The following is a 14,683-nucleotide window of genomic DNA, read 5'->3' as shown; positions in this document are numbered from 1 at the left end:
AATGATTTTTCTCCAGTATTGCAAACAGCCAGTGTCCTGGAGGTTGATCTTCAATTCCTGGAGACTCCTGGAGGGTTGGTAACCCGACTCACTTGTCAACCCCGGAGCCAAGTGTATCAGGCGGGCGCTCGGACCCTGCGGCCAACCTCGCCCCCCACCCCGGAGCCGGAAGACAAGCGAGAGGGGCGGGTCTGCGCGGCGACGTCAGACGCGGTGACGCATCCTCACGGCTGATAAGCGACCGAGTCGGAGCCACAGCTTCGCCAGCGAGAGGAAGGTGGATAGACAGCTCGGAGAATCACACATACATACACACACATATATATATATATATACACACACACACACACACACATAACCCCCTCCCGTTTCAGGTGAGTCCTAACCGGGGTTTAGAGGGGGAAATGAGGAGGAGGAGGTGGTGGAAGGGGCGGCGGTGGCGTTGGCGGTTGTGCCCGCCCGCGGCTGAAGGGGCGACGGTCTCTGGGTGCCGGGCCCAGTTGAGAGGCCCGGGGCCCGCCCAACGGTTCCGCTCGCGCGCCTTGGGGCCCTGGCAACTGTCTCCGGGTCTCCCGGGCCCTAGCAACGGTCCCCGGGTCTTCCGGGCCCTAGCAACGGTCCCCGGGTTTCCCGGGCCCTAGCAACGGCCCCCCCCTCCCCTCCCCTCCCCTTCCCCTCCCCCAGTGAGTTGACAGGAGCTCGCGCCCTGCCCGAGCAGCAGCAGCAGCATCTGCGCTGCATCAAATATTCATGAGCTTCCCGGTGGGGAGCCCGCCCGCCCTTTAACAATCATTCAGCTCAAGACAAAAAGTCAAACATTACCGAATAATGTGATGCGCACGTTGCGTTTGTTGCGAACTTTTTTTTTTCTCTCTAACGCAGTTTTAAATCCCCATTTGCATTGGCAACGTTCACATTTTTAACCGTGGCTTCATGTGAACGGTTTGTGACATTTATATTTTGCTCTACGTTTCTCTTTTCCAGAAGCTTGCATTTTCCTTGAGATTTTTTTTATCTTAGTTAAATAATCCCGCTGCTTTATAAAAGGTGATTTTTGTTTTTATATGTCAACCGCTCCAGTCAAACAATTGCGTCTGTGGACTCAGTGGTTAACTTAAACTGCCCAAAAGCTTATCTATCTCCGGGCTACAGGGTGACTAAGCTCAATTTCTTGGAGCTGCCTTCATTTTTAAACCATTTTTTTTAATATTGTAAAGGTTTGTAAGCCCTTTTATTTTGCTTATTCTTTTTTTTTGAAAAAGAAATATAGCTTTCGTTTGGCCAATTTTGTTTTTAAGCCTTGTTCAGGAAGTTCTGTGCAAAACTGAAAGTGAAATTTGATTTGCCTTTTTAACCTGTTAAAATGGCAGGAGTTTGTTACTTATTAACTTGACACTAATGTCACTGCACCCCTCTAGGTGCCTAGTTTTACTTCTAATTGCTGCCATTTACTTAGTGCATATGAATGCCTTTTGATTTCTGCCTATTTAACTGGCTTTGTATCCAGGCTGGATGATGATCAGCTAAACGAACCAACTGGGGCCTACATTGTGGTTACACAGGATTAATGTTGCAGCCTTTGTCCAATTGGAAAGACTGGGGGTGGTTCTGGTGTGTAAATAAGATTGTGTGACGCTGCTTGGCCCTAGAAGCCTGAGAGCTGCTCCTCGTGATCCTTGCAGCTGAGGAAACACATGACTTATCATTACCCTCTGAATAACAGGCTTGGATACTGGACTGGATTCATGTGTGTATTAGATGTGTTACCAAGGGTGTTTCCTTGTGGTAGGATACTTTTGCCTTGGGGCATGGAGTGATAGCACAGATTGCATCAGTCACATTGTCATTTCAGTACCCTATGGTAAGGCAGCTTTTGGTTTGTCGGACTTTATACTGGACGTGTAGCTTGTTTTAATTGTGTACTTCTTTTGAAATCTGCTTAGTTTCTTAAATTTCACTAGTGTTTGGTGATTTGAGGTGTGTGCATGATGTCTAAATATTTGATTTTTAGGTTATCACTCATTCCCAAGTTCCCCCAGGAGGAGATTGGAGTGGAGTAGTGCTATATTCTCGAGTTTAGAATGATGGAGAAGATTTAATTGAAACAAACTTGAGTGTTTCTGAAATTGCAAGGGGTTGTTCCCCTGGTTGGAGAGTCTAGAACTGGGGGCTTGTATTGGGGTAAGGGGTTGATCATTGAAGACTCAGGTGAGAAATTTATTTTGGTTGTGAATCTTTGAAAATCTCTACCTCTTGAGCTGTTGATGCTCAGTCATTGAGTATATTCTGCAAGAAAAATCCAGTTTTGGACACCAAAAGAATCAGGAAAGTAAATTTGTAGTCAGCCATGATATTCATGACAGAGCAGGTTTGAGGGGTTGAATAGCAGCAACTAGCTTGTATACCATGTTAATATAAATGGATGGAATATAGAATTCTGGCTTATGCTCAGGATTTTTCCTTTGGAAAGTATTGATTAAGGGTGGAATGCAGAAATTTGAAAGAGCAAGTTTGCCAGTAACTTAGTGGAACCCCAATGACATAATTCCACTAATGTGAAATATAGTGGTGGGAGCAGCTGCAGGTGAGAATTTGAGTGCTGTGTAAATGTATTTTAAGTAGATGTCAATAACTCATGTCACTTAAGTACCCAGTGTGATTCAGCTGAGCATTAATGGAAGCCGTTATCCTGGAACTGACTTCAGGATCTTTATTTCCTCCTGAGGTGTTGCAACCAGGGTGATGGTTGGGTATTAGATGTTCCATTTCCTGGTACTTGTGTTCTTGCTCACTATCCACAGAAATGAAATATCCTTCTGTGACACTGATAAACAGCTTTAGCAGAAGTAGTTTTGCCAGCAAGTTGACTTTTGTTTCCACAAAGCTATTGCAGATGGACAGTGACAAGCACTCCATGTCACAGTTCAGAGATGGGTTGTGGCTTCAATGTGAGTAAGTCAAATTGTGTGCTCAATTTTTGAAGTGCAATGATGTTGCATGGAATTATGACTTGTCCTTAATGGTGGCCTGTCATATACTCATTCTTGTATTTCAACATTTACATTACGAAACCTTTTAGTAGTTAAATGTCCTCTTCACTTGTAGCAAAATCGGGAAAGAGCCCAAAATATAAGAATGCCCTAGGTTTCCTCTCCAATTCTCCTATCCTTGACTGCAGTAGTAGATTTGCCTCTTAATCCCCAGATTGTAGGTCCATCTCACTTGAGTACATAATCCAGGCTGATAGTTCAGTGCAGTAATGAACAGGCCTTGTCTGCTGTTGTTGATAAAGATCCCATAGCACTGTTTGAAGAGCAGAGAAGAACTTTTAATTCCTTAAACACCGTCAATACTTCAAAGGTATTTTCATTAGTTTGAAGCACCCTGGGACACCCTGAGCTCAAGGCATTGTATAAATACAATCTGCCTTGTCTTTAAGGCAGTGTATTCCAGTAAGTATGTTTACTGGACTTGTGTTTTGGTCGGTAATTAGCTGCAAATGCCTCAAGTTCAACAACATAGCATCATAATGCCTCTACAGAACACATGCCTGTGCTGCTAAACAGCAGAATCCCCATCCCCTGAATGTTGATAACCTGGGACCAGAAGTGCCATTTTCCTTCTAGTTTACTGGTCATTCTTTCAGGAACTGAGATAGTGAATATCAGCATTGTGTGGAATCTGTTTTCTTTCCTACACTAACCTCACTTGTGCTTCCTGCTGGAGTTGCTGCACAGGAGTGTGAACTGTATCTGCCAGCAGTTTTCATTGACATGACATCTTAGTCTTGAGATTTTCTTGACAGAAATATATACTGAGAGCTTTGAATTTCTAAATTCTGGTACTTTGTAAATGGATTTGTTCCTAGTGAATGTTTGTTGTTTTTATTGCAGCACCTTAATGTCCCCAGGTATCAAGACTATCTTCCTTATTGATAAATTTGACTGGAATAATATCCTTGCTCCCAGTACCTGCATAAGTTTCCAAATACAGGGAATTAATTGAATAGTGAGTATGAAAGTGTTTGCACAGACAGCACAATTGTAATGCTACTGCATTTTCTGTGATAGAACTAGATGGGTATTGAGAGCCCTACATTGAGGATTTGGCAAGTACAGACACATCCCTGCCCTTGTATTGTTTTTAGTCAGGTGTTGCTGTGATTTAGTCAGCCTTGTTAAATGACACATTTCAGGTGTTCCCATGCAGACTTGTTGCTGCAGAACCCAAACTTTACTGGAGGGTAGCTGGCCTCTGGCTGTCAACTTGATATCCAGCTCTTTCATTTCAGTGGTAGCTTTAACTTGTGTTTTTTTGAAGGTCCTCATTGTATATGTAAGTATTTCCACTCGTGACAGCCCTCTGTACAAATGTGCACCCACACTGGACCATCTCAATGAAGTTAAAACTGTTCTGGCTGTCATATTGCATATACACTCTGATTAACCCAAAATCAGCTTTAATTGGAAGAACTAGATGGGTATTGAGAGCCATTCAATTAGACACTTGTTTAATATCTGAATTTAGCTTGTTAGTTTCACTTGCATGGTGAAATTACCAGTGAGTAAATGGGTAAAGGTGCTTGAATGGTGCTGAGGCCACAGCAAGCCAGTATGAATTGATCCATTTTGGGATGCAGAATGTTGAGCAATGTAAACAAAGGATTACAGGAACAAACATGGGATTTTATGTAGGTGGCAGAACAAACTTCTGAAAACCATTCATTTAAAAATGGACTTCAGTGATGAATACAAAAGCAGGGAAGTTTGATAAGTGATAAATCACCGGTTTGGCTCAGCATAGTATTGTCCAACTCCACAAGGTCTTGGGAGTGCCCACAGGATGTTTACCAGAATGGTACATGGATTTAGGGACTTCAGTCATGTGGAGAGAAAAAGGAAACTTCAGTTCTGCTTGGAGCAGAGAATATTAAAGGGAAATCTAGGAGGTGAAGAAATGTTTAATAAATAATTGATTACTGCTCTGCAAGTGGAACAAAGACAAATTTAAGATAATTGGCAAAAGATCCAGAGGGGGTGAGATTTGAGTTTTGAGCTGAAATGAACTGCCTGAAGGGTGTTGGAAATGGATTCAATCCCTTTCAGAGGAATTGGATATATACTTGATAAGGACACATTAAGGGCTATTGGGTGAGGGGGTAGTGGTAAATAGGTTTTGAATCATGTGTAGGCCAGACCAGGGAAGGATGGCAGATTTCTTCCCTAAAGGGCATTTAATGAACTAGATGGGTTTTTACAATAATTCAGTGGTCATTTCGTGGTCACTATTACTGAAACTAGCTCTTAATTTCAGATTTATTAATTGAACCAAGCATGTTCATTACCCCTCTTCACCCACAATGACTCCTGGTTAAGCAAATTCCACCAGCTGAGTATTAAGCTGGACCTAGTCCTGTGACACCGCCACTATGCTACTGTCTACCCCTATGCAATATGCTTGATTTTAGGTTTAAGTGCCAAGTGTTTTTCTGCATTCTGTACTATAGATGCTGATTATCATGAGTTATTCCATTTGTAGTAGTGTTTTAGGAAGCTTAGCTTGGTATGCTGTCCTCCTATCTTCCTTAACTTCTAGTACAATGAGCACTGCCCAGTTCATTCTGTATCTAGTGGTTTGGCTGCAGTGACCTGCCAGAACTGCATAATTTGACTTTTGTAACCTGTTTTCTTCCCTTCTCTAAGGGGGCTGATTTTATTGAGTCTTGGGCATCCTACCTTATTTCCAGCCTAGTCTCATTCAGTTAAGTTCAAAGTACTAACTAGTTGTTTAACTCTGCTGGGGGTGTCAATTCAATTTTGTCCTCTTCTGAAGTCCATAATTCATCAACAGCTTTTCCCACTTGCTCCCCATGCCTTCCAAGCTGTTCTAGCACTTGCAGTTAAACTTGATAACTCAGCACATGCAATTATATTTAATAAGTATGCCCAAAACCAATACAGGATGGAATGATAGCAGAGTCCTGAGGATGCTGCAAACTTGGAATAAGAACATATGCTGGAGCAGGTTAGGCAGCACCTATGGAGATGTTCTAGTTCACTGACCTTTTCTATCAAACTTTATTCTTGATTGCCTGTAACTAGGTTAAGTTTTGAATTGAGCATGTGTATCCTGACTTTTTGAGACTAATTCTTTGAATGCTATAGCAAGATATAACGGTCCCTCTGCCTTCCTGGGCTCAACTAACTAGAGACCAGGAATTGAATGAATTTCAATTACAGCACTGGAGGCCATTTAGCCCTAGTTCTCTGCAGGAGTGACTTGCTTGATGCCAGTCCCCACTTCTCCATAGTCCTGCACATCCTTTCTTTTAGGAATGTGATCTACTGTATAGCAACCAATCAGTTGAACATTAAGCATATATAAAGCTTTCCTTTGACCAGAAAGTTAATATAGGGAGTATTACTACATTTAAAGTGTTAGAGGAAACTTTCAGACCTTGGTTAACTAGACTGATGGATTTGGTGTCAGGATTAAATAGTTACATTTTCAGTCCATTCCCCATTTAGCCACTTTCTCAACACTTGGGTGTCATTGTTGCAAATCTGTAGAGTCTGGACCTTTCAAAGGGGTCCATCTGGTGAGTTTATTTGGTGGGTGAAGCCTGGCACACAATGCATGTGTGGTTGCTAATAATTGATGGCAATCTTTTGGGGGGTGGGTGTTGAGTGGTGTTGGAGAACACAATGGAAAGCAAGGGGAGCCCAACATCAAAATTTCCTTGGCTGGAGTTTGTGGGGATAGGACTAATGAAGGAAGGAATGTTGGAGGGGTGGATGAGTTGGAAGTGTGGCAAAATGGCTGGCAATCATTTGATGCTAATTATTAGAAGCTATTCTTTGTGCTAAAAATGAAGTTTCACTGGATTTGAAAGGTTTTAGAAAATCTCGGTGAGTTCAAATACATCAGCATTGATTCTATAGACAAAGATCAACTCCAATGGGCATGAAACAGCATAAACTTAGACTCTAGGAAGAAACCGTTAAGGTCACCCTTTTAAAAATAAGGGATTGCACATTTAAGACATGAGAAATTTGAGGGTTGAGTCTTTGGAACTCCAAAGTGGTGGAAGCAGAGCCTTTGAATATTTTAAGGCAGAGCTAGATAAATTCTTAATTAACAAGCGGGTGAAAGGTTATCAGGGTAGGCAGGAATGTGGGGTTGAGGTTACAATCTCATGAGCCAGATCTTACTGAAAGGTGGAGCAGGTTCAAGGGGCTGCGTGGCCAACTCCTGTTACTAATTTGTATATTATGTACATCGCTATGAAATTTGAATCCTGAACAAGTGCTTTATCAAGGAACAAGATTGGTAGTAAACTGTTTTCAATGTACTGAAATTGTAAGCAGAATTGGTGTTTATTCTCCAATAATATTCCATCTGATGTAAACCTATCTTTTCAACTCTGAAGAAAACACTTCCTATTAGACTTTATTCTGATAATAAACAAGTGAAAGTTCAAATTCTTGACGATTTATATTCTGGCTAGTCCTGTCATTGCACATGGACAGCTTTGTTTATTTAGAATTAAATTTTAATTTAAGGTCTTTGGAAGGATAACTGGCAATCATAGAAACAAATTTGCAGATGAGACAAGGGTGGGAGGGTGAGCTGTGAGGAAGATGCAGAGATGCTTCAGTGTGATTTGGACAAGCTGAGTGAGTGGGCAGATGCATGGCAGATGCAGTATAATGTGGATAAATGAGGTTATCCACTTTAGTAGCAAAAACAGAAAGGCAGATTATTATGAGTGGCTATAAATTGAGAGAGGAGAATGTGCAATGAGACCTGGTTATCCTTTTACACCAGTTGCTGAAGGTAAGCATGTAGTTGCAGCAGGCGGTAAAGAAGGCAAGTGGTATGCTGGCCCTCATAGTGAGAGGATTTAAGTACAACATGAGCAGGGATGTCTTGCTGCAATTATACAGGACCTTGGTGAAGCCATACCTGGGATATTGTGTGCAGTTTTGATCTCCTTATCTGAGGAAGGATGTTCTTGCTATAGTGGGAGTGCAGTGAAGTTTTACCAGACTGATTCCTGGGATGGCAGGACTGACACATGAGAGATTTGAGTTGGTTAGCATTATATTTGCTGGCATTCAGAAGAATGAGGGGATCTCAGAAACCCATAAAATTCTAACAGGACTAGAGAGGGTAGATGCAGGAAGGATGTTCCTGATGGTGGGGGAGTCCAGAACCAGGGGTCACAGTCTGACGGTACAGGGTAGACCATTTAGGACTGAGAAATTTCTTCACATAGTGGTGAGCCTGTGGAATTTGCTACCACAGTAGTAGAGGCCAAAACATTGTATGTTTTCAATGAGTTAGATACAGCTCTTGGTGAAAGGGATCAAAGGATATGGAGAGAAAGCAGGAGCAGGCTATTAGTTGAATGATAATGAATGGCAGAGCAGGCTGAATGGCCTACTCCTGTTTTCTATGTTTTTGTTTCTATGTTAAAGAAATACTAAGCAACAAAACTAATTTGCAAATATTCAGGTCTCTACTGGAATAAATCTTAATGAAGAATGTTAAGACCAGCTAAGGTGTCTTAAAACACTTCTAAGATCCATTCAGCTTCCTTGTTTCCAGATTACCTAAACATGTGAAGCTCTCAGAATTCTTAGCCTGGGATATAAATTAAGAATTATTTTCCCCCGTAGTTGGAGTTCCCGTTCATTTCAGATGTATGGAGGCTGAGTAAATTGGGTTTGTATTCTCTGGAGTTTAGAATAAAAGGTAATCTCAATGAAACCAAGTTCTGAAGGGGGCTTGATAGAGTGGACACTTACCATTGGTTGGGGAATTTAAAACAGGCAGTCTCAGGATAAGGGGCAAATCATTCAGGACTGATCAGGAGAAATTTCTTCACCGAAAAGGTTGTGAATAATGGGAATTCTTTACCCCAGAGGGTTGTGGATGCTCCATCATTAAATACAGTTCAGGCTGGGATAGAAAGATTTTTGCCTTTCATTAAGGGAAGTGGGTGGGGAAATAGTTGAAACCCAAAATCACCCATGATTGTATTGAATAGCAGCACAGACTTGATGGGCTGTATGGTTTACTCATGTTAAGAATTGTGCTTCTGTATTCTCAACTTTCTGCACCATTTCATGTCTTGTATTTGGGTAGTAGCACTCATCTGAGCACTGACTAGCATATTTCCTGCTGTCAGAGCACTCTCCCTCTACAAGCCAGTTTGGATTCATGTCAGCCTGTTTCAGTATTGGGTCAAGTCTACAGTACAGCTGTCAAGTCACTGTTTAATTTTACAAGGATGAGATGGGTGTCTTGGACACCAGTGCAAAAATGCTGATTTTTTTTTTTTAAATCAAGAATTCTTCAATGGAAGGTGCTCATCTCAAATCTTGGATATTTTCCTACCAGTAATGAGTCATGGCATCTGCCTGGTGTGAATATTTGGAAGAATGGGTCTGTTTTGTATTTCTACAAAACTGATACCAATAAATGAGTGTCACAAATCTCCCAGAATACTCCTGAGAATTGCTTTGATTTATGTTAAAGATACTGTATAGATCCAAGTTGCTGGGGTATGCAAGTTTATTGTCCTTTTCAGTGCCTGCATTTAGCTTTGTTTTGGTCCTGTGGTTAATGTAGACAACTCAAATTTAGATGAAGTATTTGATTATTCCTCCTCCATAGTTTACATAACATCAGTTTCTTTTAACTGAACAGTTATCCTGATGTGGCAAAATGAAGTATTTTATCTTGAGCATCCATTTTAACTTTTAGGACCATCTTGCTAAGACACTGCAGGTCAGGAACTATTTGCCTACCAGAAGAGGTCTGGTGCATTAAGGATGCAGGGCATGGGTCAGCAACCTTAGCCATTGAATTTTTTAAAGTCACAATGCTGATGATAGATTTAATGGATCTGACTTGAGGCTTCTAGGCATATAAATTTGGCAAATACCCTAAGGTTTTTCATTTTGCCTGAAGATCCAAATTCCATAGTGAAGTGTGATTTGTATTGTATCCATATTGGAAGAATGACATTTGTCATGGCAATACAGGCATTTATTGACCATCCCTAGTTCTTGAAGGCATCATTAGTTGACCCACAGCAGTTAGCATAGTGAAAGTGCTTTCACCATGCTGTTGGGTAACCACTATCAACCCTAGAAATATGAAGGAATGACTATACACAAATCAGATGTGACTGAGGCGGTGATCTCAGGCACCACTATTTTTCCCCCTCAGTGTGGAGGACACAAGTTTGAGCTGCTGTCAAAGTCATAGCAAGTTGCTCCGTCTACCCAGTAGAATGTAGCATGATAATGGATGAAGTGCAGTCAAGTGGACTGCTTTGTCCTCAGTGCCAAACTGGGCTGGAAGAGTGTAGCTGCACTCCCACTAATGATCGGATGCTCTTAACTCTTGATGTACCTTGTAGGTGACTTAAAAGTGAGCCACTTGCAGAATTCCTGCCTTTGACCTGTTCCAGTATCTCTGACATCTGGTTCAGCTGAGTTTCTGGTCAGTTGTGACCTTCCTCCTAATGCATTCACCCCACCCCCCTTGTTTAGTGAGATTTGTTAATGCCACTATTATAATGGGGAAGGTGGTTAGGTGATAAGATATTTATCAGGCACTTGTGTAACATGCTGACTCAGTCTTGTGTGGGGGCATGAACTGTCTGAGGAATTGAATGGAGTTGAGCACTCCTGAACTGTCCCACACCTGATATAGTTGGAAGGTCTTTGAAGCAACTGAAGCTAGTTGGTCTTGGGAACACTGAGGAACTTGTACAGTAATGTTCTAGGGCTGGGATTGTCCAACTTTTTTCTTTAACACACTCCTAGGCCTGCCAATCCTAGCCTACTAAATTTGAGACTTGGAATTGCCCTTTTTCCTAGCTAGGAGAGACAGGGATCTTCAACCATTGAATCCAGTTGGTTTCCCATCTCCAGACTGATCTATCTTGCGGTAACATTCAGTGGCTGATTAATGCATTTGCTCACTTCTGCCTGTATTAGCATCTTTGAAGAAAAATCAGCAATTTAAAGTAGTATTTCCCAAACTATTTTCCAATGTGACCACATTTTAACACTTAAATTAGATGACCCCCAGATGCAAAAGAGCAAAGCAGTGTCGTAACTGAGTACATTTGATATATAATGCATCTGTTTAACAAATTACTTACACTTGTGAAGGTTTCAGCCAAGCTGTCAGTACTCAGTGAAGCCCCTCCCCTACCTCCACACACTAATAGCCTTTCCTCACACCACAAGTCAGTTAGTTGGTGGCACAGCAGCTCTGATAGCCTGGACCAGTGTGCAGCTGACTTCATCAACCTATGCCTACCAGTTATCAATCTATTTAAGAATTCCATAGTGCCAAGATCAAATTCATTTGAAAGTTTCAATGGGAGAATGAATTGGGGAAGAGAAAACTAATGACTTGTCAGTGTTACCAGATGGGACACTCCAACACAGACTGAGACATGAACAGGGCAGGGTCAGGTACTGCCTACCCTTGGTATAGGGTGCTGGTGATGCCACCTGCTGTCTCCAGCAACGCAGTTTGGGAACTGCTGATTTAAAGTGAATCAAAATGTTCGCTAATGTTTAACATTTGACTGCAGAATTAAAAACTAGAATATTTCACCGAAGAATAAACCAGTAAATTATGAAACAATGTACCATTGCAACCAGCTTCATTACAAATATAAATGTAGCTGTAATTTTTTTTAGATATGACTAGCTTGTGTCCATGTAAAGGCTATAATATAGCATCGATTAAAGGAAGAGGACCTAATAAGATGGATTGTGGGGAAAATAACAAAACTTGTGAAATTTATCACTAGTTTAGTATAATTTTTTACTTGAGCTAACTTATGCCATACAGTTCAGGATCAAGAAAGCTGGAAGGAATGGACTGTTTCCCTAAAGGATCAGTTCTTGGGAAGCAGTCCAATCCTACCTGGTTTCAAAATGTCCTTGCATCATATTCATAGCCCTTACAGAAAAGGGAGGTAATTCAGCTTGTTGCACTTGTGTTGAGCCTTTAAATCCCTACCATGTTTCTAACTTCAAATCCTTTCTATAGGAGGGTCAGTGTCAGCTTGGATTTGAAAAAAAAAAATCATGAGGGCAAAAGCAAGTCATGGTTAAATGGTGGTTTTTCAGACTGAAGGAGGATAAACAGTGCCAGGACCACTGCTTTTGATTTATATAAATGACTTGTGAACATAAGAATTAGGAGCAGGGGTAGGCCACTTAACCCCTTGAGCTTGCTCTGCCATTCAGTAAGAATCTGGCTGATCTGATTATAACCTAAACTCTACATTCCTACCTACCCAATAACATTTCACCCCCTTGCTTATCAAGCATATATTTATTTCTGCCTCAAATATTGAAGACTCTGCCTTCTGAAGAAGAGTCCCAAAGACTCATGACCCTCTTTGTGAGAATTTCTCCTCCTGTCTTAAATGGGTGACCCTTTATTTTTAAATGTTGACCCCTAGGGTTCTCCCACAAGAGGAAATATCTTCTCCACATCTACCCTGTCAAGACCCCTCAGGATCATTCAATCAAGTTACCTCTTAGCTAAATTCCAGCAGATACAAGCCTAATCTGTCCAACTTTCAACCTTTCCTCATAAGACAACCTGCTCATTTCCAGGTATTGGTCCAGTAACCTTCTCTAAACTGCTTTCAATGCATTTACATCCTTGTGTAAGGAGACCAATACTGTACATGGCTCTCCCGATGTGGCTGTAACAGTGTCCTGCACAACTGAAGCATAACTTATTTTTGTATTCCTTTCCCCTCAAATAAAAACACTTTCCTAATTACTTGCTGTACCTGAAGACTGACCTTAGTGATTTGTGCACTAGGACACCCAGATCCTTCCATCTCAGCTCTACAATCTTTCTCCCCATTTTAGATTGTCTCCCTACAATTTCACATTTTCCCATGTTATACCCCAATTGATAGATTATTGCCCACTTACTTAACCTATCCCTTTGTAGCCTCCTTGTGTCCTCTCCACAACTTACTTTCTTACCTATCTTTGTCTTAAAATTTAGCAAGAATATTTTTGGTCCCTTCATCCAAGTTATTCATATAAATTGTAAATAGTTGAGGCCCCAGCACTGATCCTAGTGCACACCTTGTTACCTCCTGCCAGCCAGAGACCCATTTATGCCTGCTGTTTCCTATTAGGTACCAGCTTTCTATTGATGCCAATGTTACCCTGGCACCACAAGCTTTTATTTTCCACAATAACCTTTGATGCATCACCTTATGAAATGCCTTCTGGAAATCCAAGTACAGCACATCCTCTGGCTGCCCTTTATTGGGGTTCTTTAAGAACCCCAACAAGTTGGTTCCTCAAAGAACCCCAATAAGTTGGTTAAACATAATTTCCCTTTCACAAAACCTTGTTGATTCTGCCTAATTGCCTTGAATTTTTAAGTGCCTCATGATAACATCTTTAATAGCTTCTAAAATTTTTGCTATGACTGATATTAAGCTAACTGGCCTGTAGTTTCCTACTGTCTCCCTTTTTGGAAAAAAAGGGTTGAATCTCATGTAAAATCAACTTACTGATGCCAAACTTGAAGGTGTAATAAACAGTAAGGATCTCACAATTCCAATTTTGTGTGAAAGGAGGCCATTCAGCCCATTGTCTGCACTGGCTCTCTGAACATTTCACTGTAGGTTGGCACACTGTTCATTTTCAAATGTCTAGCTGTCTGCCTCCAAGTGCATTCCAGATTTGAACCACTTGCTGCATGAAGTTTTCTCATTGTTTTTGCCAATTTAAATCTGTGCCCTCTTAATCCTTTGAGTGGGAATAGTTTCGCCCTATCTATTCCATCCAGACATTCATGATTTTGAATACCTCTGATCTCCTCTCAACCTTCCCCTTTAAGGAAAACCATCCTAACTGTTCCAATCTATCTTCATAACTCTGATTCCAGAGATGAGGAACTTTTCTTGTGAATCTTTGGGCACTCTGTCAATGCCTTCACATCCTAAAGTGTGGTGCCCAGAACTAGATGCAATACTCCAGCTGAGGCTGAACTAGTGTCTTGTGTAAATTCAAGAAAATCTCCCTGCTCTTGTACTCTGCCTCTAAAGCCTAGGGTACTGTGTGCTTTACTAACTGCTCAGCCTGTCCTGCCACCTCATGACTGCAGATACACCCAGGTCACCCTGTTCCTGTCCTTTAGAATTATAACTTTATTTTTCCCCTCTTCCTAACAAAATCACATCACTTCACATTTCTCCACATTGGCTTCATCTGGCACTTGTCTGCCCATTGTACCAACTTGTCTGGGCAAGTTCTACACTATCCTGCTCAGTTTGCAATGCTTCAAGTGCCATATCATTAGCAAATTTTGAAATTGTGTGCCTTGTACATCAGGGTCTAGGTCATTAACGTATCAGGAAAAGCGTGGCCTCCAATACTGACATATAAAATATTGCAGATGCTGCCAGAAAATGCTGTAAAAATTCCATAGGTCTGGCAGCATATATGGAGAGAGAAACAGTTAACTTTGGGTCAGTATGACTTGGAGCTCATTTTGTCCCACCATTGACCCCTGGGGAACCTCACTACAAACCTTCCTCCAGCCCAAAAAACATCCATTAAATAGCCCATTTCCTGTTTAAACCAATTTTGTATCTGTTATTCTT

General features: G+C 41.4%; 1 protein-coding gene across 1 annotated transcript in view; it reads left to right on the top strand.

The window, feature by feature from the left end:
* Positions 1–223: 223 nt before the first annotated feature.
* Positions 224–14,683, top strand: part of rab7a (RAB7a, member RAS oncogene family) — a 42,398-nt gene continuing 27,938 nt past the window's right edge. Inside the window, exon 1 of the mRNA XM_041191791.1 lies at positions 224–374. The gene's annotated coding sequence lies outside the window, so the exon portion shown is untranslated. The remainder of the gene's footprint in view (positions 375–14,683) is intronic.

The sequence above is a fragment of the Carcharodon carcharias genome, chromosome 7, assembly GCF_017639515.1.
Source record: "Carcharodon carcharias isolate sCarCar2 chromosome 7, sCarCar2.pri, whole genome shotgun sequence".
In the NCBI taxonomy this organism is placed as follows: Eukaryota; Metazoa; Chordata; class Chondrichthyes; order Lamniformes; family Lamnidae; genus Carcharodon; species Carcharodon carcharias.
This window is presented reverse-complemented; position numbering and strand designations above follow the sequence as displayed.